The sequence below is a fragment of the Zootoca vivipara genome, chromosome 9, assembly GCF_965207765.1.
Source record: "Zootoca vivipara chromosome 9, rZooViv2.hap1.1, whole genome shotgun sequence".
Classification (NCBI taxonomy): domain Eukaryota; kingdom Metazoa; phylum Chordata; class Lepidosauria; order Squamata; family Lacertidae; genus Zootoca; species Zootoca vivipara.
This window is the reverse complement of record NC_142592.1, coordinates 34,288,690-34,305,087: the sequence shown is the minus strand read 5'-3', so window position 1 is coordinate 34,305,087 and position 16,398 is coordinate 34,288,690. Positions and strand designations below refer to the sequence as shown.

The following is a 16,398-nucleotide window of genomic DNA, read 5'->3' as shown; positions in this document are numbered from 1 at the left end:
ATTATCTATGAACAGATGTTCCATATAAAGAGTCCATCTAGTCTTCATTCAGATTCTCATAATAGGCTGCGTATACTGTACACCATACATTTAAAACATCCTTCAATAATCTTGAGCTCTGTAGTTTACTCATCACAAACCTACAGTTCCCAGCACCCACAACAGTTCCCATGCTTCTTTGGAGTGCATGAATGTGCCTTAAATACATGGTGTGTGTGTAGCCTTACTTTCTTTTTTGTTAATTCAGTAAAATAATAGTAGATTATGAGTTGTCTTTGTGTGTTTCTGAAAAGATATAACAAGAGTATTATTACTTTATATATACTTCCATATTCATAGCCTAGCATGCTCCTAGCAAATACAAACTATTTAATTAGGTTTCTTCCCCCTTTCCTTTAGCAAATATTAAGCTACTTCTTCAGGCATTTGATAATATATGAGGATTTGTCAGTCACTTTAGATCACTTGCATGCAATGAGCAGTCTTTTTCTTCCAGCAGCTCAGTTTCCTATGGGCGCCTTCAGCGATGCTTAGACATTTCAAATGTGGTGGCAAACTGCATTTCACATTACTGTGAAAAGCTTCTTATGAAATGCATGAAATCAGCAAAATAAACTGGGCTATGGTGGTTTTCGGTTAACTTAAGGTGGTATTGGGTGCATAAAGATTTCTTTCTCTCTCATTCACCCTGTTCAGTTATTTTGGTCCATCCTAGATTACAATGTCCACTCTAGTCATACCCCCAATAAATGCATCATGGTTAGGGTTGCCAGACTCAATAGAGGACAGGACTTTTGTGCCTTTAATTGCCCTGCTCTCTTTTGAGTCTGGAAACCCTTAAAGAGAAACCAGCAGACCCTTTGCTTGGAAATTAAACAAAGGGTCTGCTGGTTTCTCTTTAAGGTTTCCAAACTCAAAAGAGAGTAGGGGAATTAAAGGCACAGAAGTCCTGCCCTCTATTGAGTCTGACAACCCTAATCATGAGGACTTTGCACATAATTGATATATGCACAAAGGGACCCACAACAGGGAGGGAGTCTTGAGGGAGCGTTTCACAGAGAGACATTTAGAATTTTTTTATTACTCCAGGTGGATGTTGCCATATTACTTGGAATACTTGTGGTAGTGACTCCATTTTGAATTATAACATCTGTGCTAACATCAAATACTAACTCTGGGCATTAAAAATAGAACTTGGGCACTTTTAGTTCTCGGAGGTTGCAATTGTACAGTCATAACACCACCACCACCAACAACAACAACAATTTATACCCTGCCCATCTGGCTGGGTTTCCCTAGCCACTCTGGGCAGCTTCCAACAAAATATTAAAATACAATAGTCCTTCAGATATTAAAAGCTTCCCTAAACAGGGCTGCCTTCAGATGCCTTCTAAAAGTCTGGTAGTTGTTTTTTCCTTTGACATCTGGTGGGAGGGCGTTCCACAGGGCGGGCGCCACTACTGAGAAGGCCCTCTGCCTGGTTCTCTGTAACTTCGCAGCACCTCTTACTTTCTTTACAGTTTCTAATTTTAAAAAATGCAAAAAAGGGGAAAAAAAGAAATAGGAATGGGATGAAATCTGGAATATACTGGAATGGAGAAACCTACCTTGAAAAGTAGGGGGAATAGTGTGAGCAAAGTCAAAGGCAATGCTCCAAATGATCTAAATAGAACTGGAGGCAGGGCACCCAGTAGATTTTTTGAAAGTGTTACAAAAAGCAACATCTTAATACCATAGTTAATTTAAATTGTTTCTAACATCTTCTCATCCACTAAGCTCCCAGTCCCACTCAATAATTTACAAATTGCAATCCGCACTAGTTCTATCTGTCCAATTTCATTTGTGTCTGGTTTGTGATTGCCACTTACTTTCTTCTCCAACCTTTCATCTTTTCACTTTGAAAGTGTCGCTCCCGGCGCTGTGTTTGTTGCTCCAATTCAGTTTTCCAGGAGCAAATGTTGGTACTTAACAAGAGGACAATTCACACTTTCCCCACAAATTGGTTATATTTCTAAGGCATTTTCAACACTGAAATCTTAAGAAGATTGAGGAGCAATTGATAGATTTATACTCATTCCAACATAAATTCAAATGCACATGAAGTGTATTTCATTTTATACATTTATTGCATTTATTTCCCACCTCTCCAAGGAGCTCAAGGTGGCATACCTAGTTCTCCCTCAGCTGCTTTAATCCCCACAGCAACCCTGTGAGGTAGGTTAGGCTGAGATGTAGTGACTGGCCCAAGGTCACCCAGTGAGCTTCATGACTACATGGGGATTCGAACCCTGGTCTCCCAGGTACTAGTCCAGGACTCTAACCTCTGAACCACTGGGGCTCCCTTGTTGTCTGGGGTGGGTGACATGGAGTACAGCCAATGTCCTACCATGCAATCGGTAGTGTGTTTGTGCAATTCTTCAAATAAAAATCCTTTAGAGGTTCATCAACAAAACAATATAAAATAGCATAAGAGTCTGCAGCAGATATACAGTATCAGATTAAAACTATATAGAACTCAACACACACACACACACACACACACACACACACACACCCTAGTAATAACACAAGCAAAACAACCCAAAACTTGGAGTACATATTATCAGTTTGTCGATGGCATTTGGTTTAGTTAAAGTACACCTGCAGATACATCATTGTTGGATGAGGCCTCTCCACAATGACACATGTGACATAGGTGGATGTACAGTGGTACCTCGGTTTACACACACAATCGGTTCCAGAAGTCTGTACTTAACCTGAAGTGTACTTTCCCGTTGAAAGTAATGGAAAGTGGATTAATCTGTTCCAGACGGGTCCATGGAGTACTCAACCTGAAGCGTACTTAACCCAAGGTATGAGTGTAATTGGTTCCGGAAATCCGTACTTAACCTGAAACGTACGTAACCTGAAGTGAACTTGAAAATAATGGAAAGTGGATTAATCCGTTCCAGACAGGTCCGTGGAGTACTTAAACTGAAAATACTCAAACCGAGGCATACTTAAACCGAGGTATGACTGTAGTAACCTAAATAATATTTAGGTGGCACTGTCAAAGATGTTGAAGGAGCTCTTAATGAGCACCACTCTTACAAGGAACTGGGTATGTGAGGAAGCAATAAATGGCAGCCACCAGTTAGTAGCTATCAAGAGGAGATCCTTCAGCAACTGCATTTAAATTTAAATTTAAAAGAGGGGAGCAAGAGGCTTCCCACTACCAATGGGAAACCTGCCTCCTGATGAATTCTCCACATAACAAAACTGCCCGCCCTCCAAAATGGCCCCAGGTTCTTGGCTTGTTTCCCCTGTTCAATTTGAGCTGGAAGTTTATGCCTAGAAAATTCAAACTCATTACTAATACAGGCACGCTCAGTTGGACATCATCTCCTGTTTTTTTTTTTTAAATGAAAATGGCAAGGATGACAACAGGAAACTCTTTTATAGAACAATCACCCTGACCACAGGGTATAAAATCATACTCTGCCATAAACTTGGTAGTTGTAATAATGGTTATTTATGCTGTGCTACAAAATATTATGATAGTCAGTAAATTATCAGTCAAACAATAAAAGGAATGTATTTATGTAAAGGATTTTTTAATTGACACTTTTAAATGCCAAATCGTAGTCCTGATGGAGTGAAATGTTATGCTAATAAAGTAATCGGAAAGGGGGAAGCCCACAAAGTTAAATATTGTGCTATAACGGACTCTGTAGAATAAATGAAAAATGAGTTTTGCCTGTTAGCAAGGATCTATACACACTGAGGTGTTTCAGGTTTGAGGGGTTTGGGGCAAAGTGACCTCTAATGACCTCTGGTGACCTCTGTCCTCTACTCCTTGGGAGTTTCTTGGTGACAACTATCAGAAGATAATGGAGTCGAGTGAATGTTAAGCCATTGGGGGTCAGGCTCAGTTGCTTTCCTGGCTTCCCAAAACAGTGGGTCGGACACTCCTGCCACATGTGTCAAGGATTGGACTCATGAGGGCAAGATGGAGGAGGAATGGTGAAGATCACCCCCCCTTTCTCCTGATGCTGCAGGAGAAGAGGAATGCAGAATTGAATTACAGCAGGGGTTTGAGGAGTTTGAGGAAGATCACAGCGCAGAGATAGGCGAACAGAAGAGTTGGAAAGTGTTAGCAGAAGGGGGAGGGGAGACAGAAGCAGAGCAGCCAGCTGACACATTGTCACTGGAGAGTATTTCTGACCCCTCTTCTCCCATTACCCATTGTTTGTTAAGAGTGCAGGAACAAAGGATTCAGAGGCAATTGAGGACGAGCAGCCACCGTAAAGGGAGGTGCTGTTGCTAGGAAGGAGGGAGGAGGAGACCGGAAAAAAGCAACAACATTGTCAGGGAGAGGAATAGCTTTCCCTAAGCCTGACAACATGCTACATGGCACCAAGCTCACCTCCCTTCTCCTTCTTGGTAAGTGCCAGCAGCCTGTAGGGCTGGGAAGCCAGCACAGCAATGGTGCCCCATCCTCAACGGTCGCTACTGGTGTAGCCCAATGGTGAGATGATTTATAGAATGAAAGGAACGATGCTCACAAACAGTCCTCATCTAACTTAAAAGTAAAGGAAGTGCTGCAACAACAACAACAACCCCATTATAATTTTCTCTCCCCTTTCATAATGTTTGAATGTAATTTCTTTTCTCATTAATTGACAGGCAATAGTTGGGGGACAGGGTGCAGGAGAATTCTTTAGCACAGTACTAGTTTAAATGCCATTGTTTCACCAGCACTTGCAGCATTAGCAAGCCAGAGATCTGTGGTTCAGGCAGACACCCCACTGGTGTAGTTGCTGAGAGCCAACTTTAAATGAGAATGCCGGCATGTGGTATACTGCATGGGTAGCCCCCCCCTTCCTCCTCTTCTTGCTTGCCTGGCATCATTTTAAAATTGGGCTTGCGATAGACTTTACATAGTACACTAGGGATGTGTAATGTTAAACATTAGGGGAGTATAATTGGATGAAAATGTATTAAATTGCTACTGTTTGGAGTTTGCATCACTGAATAGCAACAAACAAAGGCCGAAAATGACGGATTAGTAGGAGTAGCTCGCTGTGTTTACCATGAATTCCCAGCTGGACTGTGCAAGCTTTGAAAAGTGAATTGGAGTTGGTGTTGCATGAAGCTTTTTATTTATTTAATTAGTTTGAAAGAATATTTATTTGTTGCTGTTGTTCCACTGCTATCCATTGAATTTCATGGCTGAATCAGAACTTGGACCCAGATCTATTTGGTCCAGGGCCAGCACATGACCAATTCCATGACACGTTGCTGTCGAGCGTTACAACAAAATATTGGTCGTCTTGTTCAGTGTAGTGGTGCCTTTGCTTCAATCTGCAAAGGAAGGTCTTCTGCATTTTTAAAGGTGGAACTGGCACTAAGATGATGGCTGCACCATAGAGAGGTCCAGGTATTATCATTAAATTCAGCAAAATAATTTGAAGATATACAAGTGTGTGTGTGTGTGTGTGTGTGTGTGTGCGCGCAATCACTAATTTGGGGGGGGGGGGTTGACACAGGTGTACATAATGTGATGTGTTCCAACCTTCTAGTACAGTGTTATTCAACCTTGGATCCCCAGCTGACTTTGTAGAAGACATCTTAAGGCAGTCCTGTTTAGGGAAGTTTTTAATGTTTGATGTTTCCTTGTGTTTTTTATATTCTGTTGGGAACCACCCAGAGTGGCTGGGAAAACCCAGCCGGATGGGAGGGGTATAGATATTACTACTACTACTACTACTACTACTACTATTGGCCAGTGGTGAGGGATGGTGGGAGTTGGGGTCCAAAAGTAGCTGGAGGACCCCAGGATGAACAACTAGTGCAAAAATAAGGATACAGGAAAAAAATGTCCCCTGAAAATCTCCCCAAGCTACAAATGAAAGAATGACAAGAAAGAGTGGGGATTTTTATTTAGGCAAAGTACATAACAGCAGTAAGTTTGCACCTGGAAAACTACACAAGCCAGAATCTTTTGTTAAATCACCCAGCCATTTAATAATGTTTTAGTCATTATTAGCATGAATACCTCTTCTCTTGACTACCCCATATGGACTATCAGAGATGCATTTGCCCCTTTTTTGTGTATCAAAGTGTTGCTTTTGTTCACTCTCACTCCATGCTTATTAGCATCTACAGGAAATACAATAAAGGTGATTGTCTAGAACAGCAGGTTACTCTTTCACATAGCAGAAAAGACAACTTTCTATCCAGTTCCCTAATCACAATGTATCAAACATCTTTTTTAAAAAGCAGAAAAACAGTGTGATGAGAGTCAGTTCAGCATAACTAGCAGAACCCAGCAAAAATTATTTAAAAAATACTTCTAGCGACACTATCATTATGTGGTTTCAAAAGAAATCTTTTTGCTGAGGATTAATTGCTTTCTGTAATGGGTTTCTCTGTTTATCTGCATAATTCTGTTTGTTGCATGTATGGTCTGTTGTTCTCCTAAATAACAGGGCTTTGAAGATATCGAACAAGAAACAGCTTAGTGCATGATAGTTTGGGGACACAAACATTTCTATTGCCCAGATTTATTGTGTAATGAATTTTGAATCCCAAACACATCTGCTGCTTATTATTTATTGTTGCCGTTAAATCATTTGAGAGCATAAGTTACTGGAGGAATTGTTCAAAGTTAGGGCAAGATCCCAGTTCATCGAAATAATTAGGAACGTTGCCAAAGTCCACAAGTCTAACTCAGTTTAAATTGTGTTTTCTGTTATATCTATTTGCGCAGAACCTCTCTCATTCAACATTTAAAGGATTGTAAATCATATTTACAATCTATGATTTGGAGGATGGATGTGGTTGGAGGATGGATGGAGGCTAACAGATTGAGGCTGCATCCTGACAAGACAGAAGTACTGTTTTGGAGGGACAGGAGGCAGGCAGGTGTGGAGGACTCTCTGGTCCTTAATGGGGTAAACTCTGCCCCTGAAGGACCAGGTGCGCAGCCTGGGAGTCATTCTGGACTCACAGCTGTCCATGGAGGCGCAAGTAAATTCTGTGTCCAGGGCAGCTGTCTACCAGCTCCATCTGGTACGCAGGCTGAGACCCTACCGGCCCGTGGTCTCTCTCACAGAGGGGTGCATGCTCTAGTTATCTCTTGCATGGATTACTGCAATGTGCTCTATGTGGGGCTACCTTTGAAGGTGACCCGGAAACTACAACTAATCCAGATTGCAGCAGCTAGACTGGTGTCTGGGAGCAGATGCCAAGACCACATAACACCGGTCTTGAAAGATCTACATTGGCTCCCAGTACATTTCCAAGCATAATTCAAAGTGTTGGTGCTGACCTTTAAAGCCCTAAACGGCCTCGGTCCAGTATACCTGAAGGAGCGTCTCCACCCCCATTGTTCTGCCCGGACACTAAGGTCCAGCGCCGAGGGCCTTCTGACAATTCCCTCGCTGCGAGAAGCCAAGTTACAGGGAACCAGGCAGAGGGCCTTCTCGGTAGTGGCACCTGCCCTGTGGAATGCCCTCCCACCAGATGTCAACAAGAAAAACATCTACCAGAATTTCAGAAGATATCTGAAGGCAGCCCTGTTTAGGGAAGCTTTTAATGTTTAACTGACCATTGTATTTTAATATTTTGTTGGAAGCCGCCCAGAATGGCTGGGGAAACCCAGCCAGATGGGTGGGGTATAAATAATCAATTATTATTATTATTATTATTATTATTATTATTATTATTATTATTATTGCCTGACAAACCCTTTGCCAATACCAGTATGAATTGATCTAGTTCACACTTTCACACTTTTCTGAATTTCAGGATGCCTTCAGCCCAAAAATGTGTTTATAAATATGTTAGGAACTGCATATTGTGTGACAAAATATATTTCAAAATAAGTATTTAAGTGTGAATTCTCATGCAGATGTATCACACATTAATGCAGAACTGGAAAGGAACAGACTTAGGAATGAATAAATGTGAAAGTGACACAGATGGGAAATAACTTGATCCCTTGTAAAACACTAAGCTACTTGAACTGGAATTCTTGGTAGATTTTTAAAAGGGATTTTATTTATTTTAATCTTTCCCTATCAAAGAAAAAGAAGCAAAAAAAAAATCAACAAGAACTTAAAGCGTATGCATTTGGTTACAGCAAACATAAGAGCAAAACAAGTAGTCAACAGAAAATCATAACATGCACAAATCAACACTTAGCGAAGCAATCAGGGAACTGCCATAGAAGTAATCATCTAGCCAAGCATAAAAAGAAGAAGGAAAATTAACTCATTCAACCTATAACATCACTCCAAAAAGCAACATGAGTTGATGGAGGGAGCCTATTATGCTCTTTGACTGAAACATATTTAATAAAACAAAACCATTTCACATAAAACTTTTTTTTTTCCCTCCTTGGAGTCTTTCGTTCCCTTAATTGACAAGGGTTTCTCCCCACCCCCCATTTAGGGCCGCCAACCTAATCTGAGAATACCACTCCTCAAATTAGGTGCTATTCTGCTAATTTCCCATTTCAGGCTACCACTATGCAGGCTGCAATATAAAAGGAAACCAATGCACTCTGATAAAGTGCCTTTTTGTCTCCAATATCTAAAATGGGCAACAGTGCCAGAAGTGGATCTGGTGACAGCAGCTGCCCCATAATCAGTTGGAGCTCATAGAAAACCTTCTTCCAAAGCTCCTCAATCACTATGAAATGACCTAGTCCTCCACACAACGACCAACGATTGGGGCTGGTACTACGTGTTACCCTATTGAGAGACTGAGGAGTCAGATATCACCTATGAATTTAAAACAATTATCATAAAATCTTGATGATGAAAAGTTAAATGGAGCTTTTCCCCACACTTTCACCCATTTTTCTGAATTCCCTTACCACCATGCTGTTCCCTTGTCTGACATAGACAATCAAGTGTGCTAGCAGATTCAGCCAGAAAAATAAAAATCCAGATCTGCAATAATCTTAGTCTGCAAATGAATGCTGATTAACAACAACCTTCCTACAAAGTGTGCCTCTGATCTGAGGTACCACACCTCTCCAGATAGTTTAGATTTGCTGATTTGTCTAAGACCATTCACTGAGCTTTACAATTTGGAAATTTTTTGGAAATGTCCAGTTCCAAAAGTCTGTCAGCTGCAGCACTGCAGGGGCAGATCCTGATAATATGGTGCACTGAGTGAAGGCAAAATATGGAGCCCTCTCTATTTCTTACTTTCACAATGATTACTTTTGGAAAAGAGTTTGTTGAAGTGCCTTCCCCCTTTCTTTTTTCCTTCGGTTCTGTGCATGCTCTCGAGTGCACTGTTTGGTCTGAGAAAGCACCCACACTGCCCTAAATCTGGCACTGTATAAAGACTCATATTTGCTTTACAATTGTATTTGGGAATGGCTACCCAAATACAGTGCGGGTGGCACTGGGGGTTAAACCACAGAGCCTAAGGCTTGCCGATCAGAAGGTCAGCAGTTCGAATCCCCGCAATGGGGTGAGCTCCTGTTGTTCGGTCCCAGCTCCTGCCAACCTAGCAGTTTGAAAGCACATCAAAGTGCAGGTAGATAAATAGGTACCGCTCCGGCGGGAAGGTAAACGGCGTTTCTGTGTGCTGCTCTGGTTCACCAGAAGCGGCTTTGCCATGCTGGCCACATGACCCGGAAGCTGTACGCCGGCTCCCTTGGCCAATAACGCGAGATGAGCGACGTAACCCCAGAGTCGGTCATGACTGGACCTAATGGTCAGGGGTCCTTTTACCTTTACCTTTACCCAAACATACACATTTGATCAAGTGTGGAAGGAATGCCTCTGTATACAATCTGGCATATTCATTTAAATACTAAGAAGCAGAGTTCATACTTCTTCAAGTATTTTTGAGAGGAGCATTCCAAATATGATGTCTGTGTGCACAGTTCACATTTGCAAAGAGCCTCATTTATTTTGCGTATCTATACTGAAATAAAAAGTGAATTGCCCTTAAGTCATGGAATATATATCTTTGAAGACACTTACTTCAAACTACATCTTTCAAAACTCTAAAAATGGTGTAGGCAGTTACTTCCTGCTTCTGATGCTCAACCTTTCATCTACTCGTCTCGTAAACAGTCCTACAAGCCTGGCTGATGAAAATTGATATTTAAGAACACCACTTGTACCTTGGCATGTCAGAGGAATCTGTTGAACATGGACTACCAAGCAGATTTTATTCTATATTTTTGTTCGACCCCCATCACAGCTCAGACTCTTGCTATGATTCTTTTCACCTTACTTCTCTACAACAGAAGCATTTTGTTAAACATACGCGCATTGTAGGTAAATAGATACACAAACTGCTTTGCAATGGGTGTTAAACATGACACACATACCTGACCAATTTTTTTTGGCATAGTATACACATTTGTGAAATAAAATGTTGCAATAAAAAAAAAGATGTTTATGCAGTTAGATGAGTGAGAAAGGCTGCAATCCTATCCCTGCTTACCTGCAAGTAAGCTCCATGTAATTGAATGGGACTTACTTGTGAGTAGACATGGTTAGAATTCCAGCTGTATAGATACCTTTGTGATAGGCCTTTAGCCACTTCATTAATTTTATCTTTAAAGTGCCACAAGACTCTTTGTTGTTGTTAGTACAAAAGACTAACAGGGCTGCACTTCTAGAAATGCATTAAATTTGAAAGGACGGGGAAGGCAATTGATTTGTAAATATCTATGGATGGATGAGAGGTTCGTGTCTATTGTGTACTATGATAAATGGGGGGAAAGTACATCTATTTCTACATCAGCAGATGAGGAAACAGGGGGGGGGGGAACTTGTACAAAATAAACCCAGAGGCTGTTTTAAGGTAGCACAACACTGGGCACTGGCCCACTTCAGGGGATGCTGTATCAAAGATGTAGAACAGAGTGCGAGAGGAGCCAAATTTTAGCATTGCATAGGGTGCCACTGAAACTTGAGAGCCCAAAGTCCACCACTGATAGACCCATTGCAATGGGACAGAAGGCAGAGTGAATGGATGTTGGAACAGATTGAGGCACCTCTCTATGTCCCTATTTGCATCCCATTGGTTCTTGATCATAGTTTGAATGGAATCTAAACTTTAGCCTAGAGGAGCACTGAAATATACTCAGAGTTGAGTGTTGACAGGCCAATCAGGTTGCTGATTCATTTCCTCCTAGAGCCGGATTGGGCGGCTCCTGCAGACCAATCAGGTTGCTGCCTTCTAGGATCCTCCCTGCCTATTGTTCTAGGATCCAAGCTCAGTACATAACAAGAGAGGAAACAGAATAACTTCCAAGTAGGATACAGTGGTACCTCAGTTTAAGTACACAATTGGTTCCGGAAGTCTGTACTTAACCTGAAGCGTACTTAACCTGAAGCAAACTTTCCCATCGAAAGTAATGGAAAGTGGATTAATCCATTCCAGACGGTCCGTGGAGTACTTAAACTGAGAGATCTACACTGGCTCCCAGTATGTTTCCGAGCACAATTCAAAGTGTTGGTACTGACCTTTAAAGCCCTAAACAGCCTCGGTCCTGTATACCTGAAGGAGCGTCCCCACCCCCACCATTCAGCCCGGACACCGAGATCCAGCACCGAGGGCCTTCTGGCGGTTCCCTCATTGCGAGAAGTGAGGTTACAGGGAACCAGACAGAGGGCCTTCTTGGTAGTGGCACCCGCCCTGTGGAATGCCCTCCCAGCAGATGTCAAGGCAATAAGTAATTATTTTACTTTCAGAAGACAACTGAAAGTGGCCCTGTTTAGGGACGTTTTTGATGTTTGATGCTGTACCGTTTTTAATATTCAGTTGGAAGCCTCCCAGAGTGGCTGGGGAAACCCAGCCAGATGGGTGAGGTATAAATAAATTATTATTATTATTATTATTATTATTACCCTGAAGTGTACTTAACCTGAAGCGAACTTCCCCATTGAAAGTAATGGAAAGTGGATTAATCCGTTCCAGACGGGTCCACGGAGTACTTAAACTGAAAGTACTCAAACTGAAGCGTTCTTAAACCGAGGTGTGACTGTATTGCCTAGGACAAAGTATTCACATCTACACCACAAATATAAAACTAGTCACAACCATTCTAACCAGTAAAACACCTCCAAGCATCCCTGGGGATTTAGTAAGGAATTATGTGTGATTCCTGGTGTCTAGTTCAAAAAAGTTTGTCTGTTTAAAATCCACGATGCTAAACTAGTTTAGAAAGCAAGGTTACACTTTCAGTGAAGATGTGCCCAGGACTCTGGTAGTAAGACCAAAGCCAGTGTTCAGCAGGAGCCTGCTCCAGTCTGGTGCCCTCCACATGTTTCGGATTACAATTCCTATCTGCTGCAGCCAGCCTGACCAATGGTCAGAGATCATGAGAGTTGTAGTGCAAAACACCTGGACGGTACCAGGTTGGGAAACCTGGTACACAGTATCATAGTTTACTTCCTGAAGTACTGGTTAGTGTCCAGGCACAGTGTGTCTGATGTTGTTGGGGTAGAGAGTGGAAAGCAATAATGACAGGACAACATACAGGGATCAAACTGGCCACAATCTTTATTGATTGCAGGTGTCAGTTGGCTTTGACATAGGCACTGAGTGTGAATCCTGAATCATCCAACCTGTATTGTTGACAGATTATTCCTTCAGGGTCAATCCTGAGTTATGAATTACCTCATGATGTGCACCAAACTGGACCAATCTTCCAAGATGCCATTCAGAATTTTCTATTGCCCATTAACCCCTGTTTGAGCATTCAGACAGAATCCGCCCCCCTGGATTCCTTTTCTGGGGTACCCAGATTCATTGAGGGAGGAATAGGGGTAGAGCACCAATCTTCCCCCAATGCTTGGACTAAGCATCCAACTCCATGCCCCTTTTCCACCAGCAAGTTGTGACAATTGCTATGAGGAAGGCAAAACCTCAATTTTGTCTGTAGGTGAGTTCCTCCTCTGCCCCAAATATGGTAACTGAATAATTCCATAGCAAGGTCCGAGCATGTACTGTCCAACATGCCTACTGCATGGGTAGTGTCAAAACATTAGGGCGGGACATCTGATGATATTGTGAGCACAGTCAGTTCAAATAAAAAGAATTCAGACCTGAGTGAAGCCCATCCAGGCTGGACTTCACCCAGGTCTGCCAAATAATGACCCACCCCTTAATTCACCCATGATTGACCAATTCTTGGGTATGTCCAGTCAACCATCATGGCCAACGGAGGAAACACTATCTGTTGGCCATGTTGGAAGAGTTGTTCTCCACCTGCTGACTTCCCATAGACATGCCAGGCCACAACTGCCATCACAGCCAAAAATGGTAAGTGGGCTTGTTGTGAGTGTGTGTGTCTATGTGTGACCCAAACAAACTTTTAATGGTGAATTTACCAGGCTTTGCAAGGCAATTAATATCCTCTGGGATTGGAACAATTCAAGTGCTAACCTCACTTAGGACTGAATTTACCTGATATTTCCTTCAAATTGCTTCTCGAGCTCTTAATTTCCAAGGCATGAAATTTCCAAGGCTGTTGATTTCTTGGTATTTGAGCTCCGCTTGAGATCTATTTCTTATGCTGCTGCTTAGCTATTATATTTGATTATTAAATAAATAGTTTCTCCATTTTCAAGTAGTTTTGCTTCTGCCTGCAAGGAATGCTAATTTCATGTTTACTACACAATCCCATTGAAGAGGGAGGGAAACAGAATCACACAGCAAGTGCAACATCCAGCCATCAGTGGCAGAAATTGCAGAATTATGGTGGAAAATGACAACCCCCCCTCTTCCGTATTTCACAATGAGGTTGTGGTTCCATGGTGTAATCAAATGTGGAAAGGACCCATACCTATCATATCAGATATGGTAAAGGACTCGGATGAAGGAGGTCTTTAAAAAAATAAGGTAGTTGTAAAAATAAATAAGAGAATACACTCTCTTCATCCCACTCAGATGATTAAACCATGCCATTTTACATTAAAGCTGTTTTTACCAGGAACTTAAAATTGAACTTATTTATTTTCTTTCTCTTTAAAAAAAGACTATGCGTAGTCACAATGGTAGCCAGAAAACCACCCCTCTCAAACATCAATGTGACTCTTGTGCAGCCTTGGACTTAAAGGAAAAACAAAGCCAGTTTGCTATTCTTGTTGCTAGAAACACACAATTGGATGTAGTATGGAGAGACTCACCAGAGAGTTAAATGCCTCTCTTTCCTCCACAATTCATCCAAACCTGCCCTTCAAAGGCAGAGCTCAGCCTATGCCAGGTAGCCTGATTCCAGACCATGTCTCACTCACTACCAGCCTGTCTTTGATGTCCTGGTGACTGCCAGCACTTTAGAGTCGCTGTTGGAGTCATCACTGCAGAACTGAATATACGCAGAGCAGTTGGAAGGCTCTCCTGGAACATTGGCTGCCTTGTTTCTCCTGGGAGACTGGAGAAGAAAACCAGCTCAATCTGGAAGGACTAGCCAGAGGGAGGGTGATAGAGGCAGGCAGCTCCTGGCTACCTTTATTCATTCTTTTTACAAATGATGTGCAGGAGTATTGGTGCAGGGTTCAGGACTTGGGGACACCTGCTAGTAGGTGTCCCACTCCTCCTTCTCTACACATTTATGCTCTGTTCACAAGTAACACATGGACACTTGTTTGTGTCAAATATTTAGGCTCTAATCCATACCAGGGACCTCTCCAGATGTTATTTTCATTGCATATTCTTTTTCCTTGATAATGCTATTGGAGCAGTCATATACAAGAACATATTCAATACTATTTCTACCTCCAAAAGTTTTGGGGCGATTATAATGATTCATTGCCATGTCAGTGTATATCCTGTAACTCCAGACCACAATTTTTGGGGTGGGTGGGGGTTGTCCTGCCTTTGTGATGTCCTGCATATTGGCCATTCTGTATGGAGTTGATGGAAGTTGTAGTTCAACAAGCATTTAGTTGTCTACCCCTACAGTAAGGGTATTTTGCTGTAGTAAGTGTAGCAAAGCTGTTGTAGCGTCTAATCTTTTCTATTTATATGCCCCTAGCATTTCCCACTTTGATGCTAAAAAATTGAGCACAGCTGCAATGTTTTACAGTGCAAAATGCTATTTTGTTTTATAATGTAATGCATCGTATTAGACAATACACTTTTCCACACTGAGATTCAGGTCCTGTGGCACAGATTATTCATTACAATTTTAACTAAAGCAAAGTTAGAAGGGAAAGACACCCTGAAAGTTGTTAAGCCTTTCAGAATGGCATAATGAAATGTACTCCTTATTTCCATAGTAAGCAGCAGGATTATTAATAATAAACAACACCTTCCTTTTCATGAATATTTCATTGTAGAGTTCAATGATCTACAGGGGATAGCATCTGCTTTTCCATAAACAAAGAATTTAATGACATGAATATCTTTACCTTACTGATGGGCTGCATATGCAAAAACCACTCCTAAATAAACTGTCAACAGTACATTCTCATCCAAACTAACTTATATATTGTACAGTGTTACTAATATTTATAGTATAAGCTTAACACATTATGTGCAAGTTCCCAGGGAAGAAGGACTGGAGACTGAGATTGAGATGTTAACTATGATATGTTATAACTTTGAAGCATGCTTCTAACTTCAGGTCTTCTTTTATGTTTTTATTATTTGTGAATGAGTGTGTGTGTGTGTATTCTTGAGGATAGAAGGGTATCTGTCGATCTATCTATATTAAGGGGGATGTAAATTGAGTGGTTAGCGCAAAATATGGTCTGAAGCTCAACATCAAAAAAACCAAGATCATGGCCACTGGTCCCATCACCTCCTGGCAAATAGAAGGGGAAGAAATGGAGGCAGTGAGAGATTTTACTTTCTTGGGCTCCTTGATCACTGCAGATGGTGACAGCAGTCAAGAAATTAAAAGACGCCTGCTTCTTGGGAGAAAAGCAATGACAAACCTAGACAGCATCTTAAAAAGCAGAGACATCACCTTGCCGACAAAGGTCCGTATAGTTAAAGCTATGGTTTTCCCAGTAGTGATGTATGGAAGTGAGATCTGGACCATAAAGAAGGCTGATCGCCGAAGAATTGATGCTTTTGAATTGTGGTGCTGGAGGAGACTCTTGAGAGTCCCATGGACTGCAAGAAGATCAAACCTATCCATTCTTAAGGAAATCAGCCCTGAGTGCTCACTGGAAGGACAGATCGTGAAGCTGAGGCTCCAATACTTTGGCCACCTCATGAGAAGAGAAGAATCCTTGGAAAAGACCCTGATGTTGGGAAAGGATCAAATGAAATAATGCCGGCGCCATGGTGCCCTGCGCCACCGGGGGTCTACGATGAGCCCTGAGGAAATATACACATTCTCCAACAGGTACGAATGGTTTCCAAGAAACACACCCATTTTTCCTTACCTCTTGTTCAGAGGCATTGCATCTGCACGCCTTGGGC

At 41.8% G+C, this 16,398-nt stretch overlaps 1 protein-coding gene across 9 annotated transcripts in view; it reads left to right on the top strand.

Moving 5' to 3' along the window:
• MGAT4C (MGAT4 family member C) overlaps positions 1–16,398 on the top strand; it is a 314,043-nt gene that overhangs the window by 226,445 nt on the left and 71,200 nt on the right. The window lies entirely within an intron of this gene.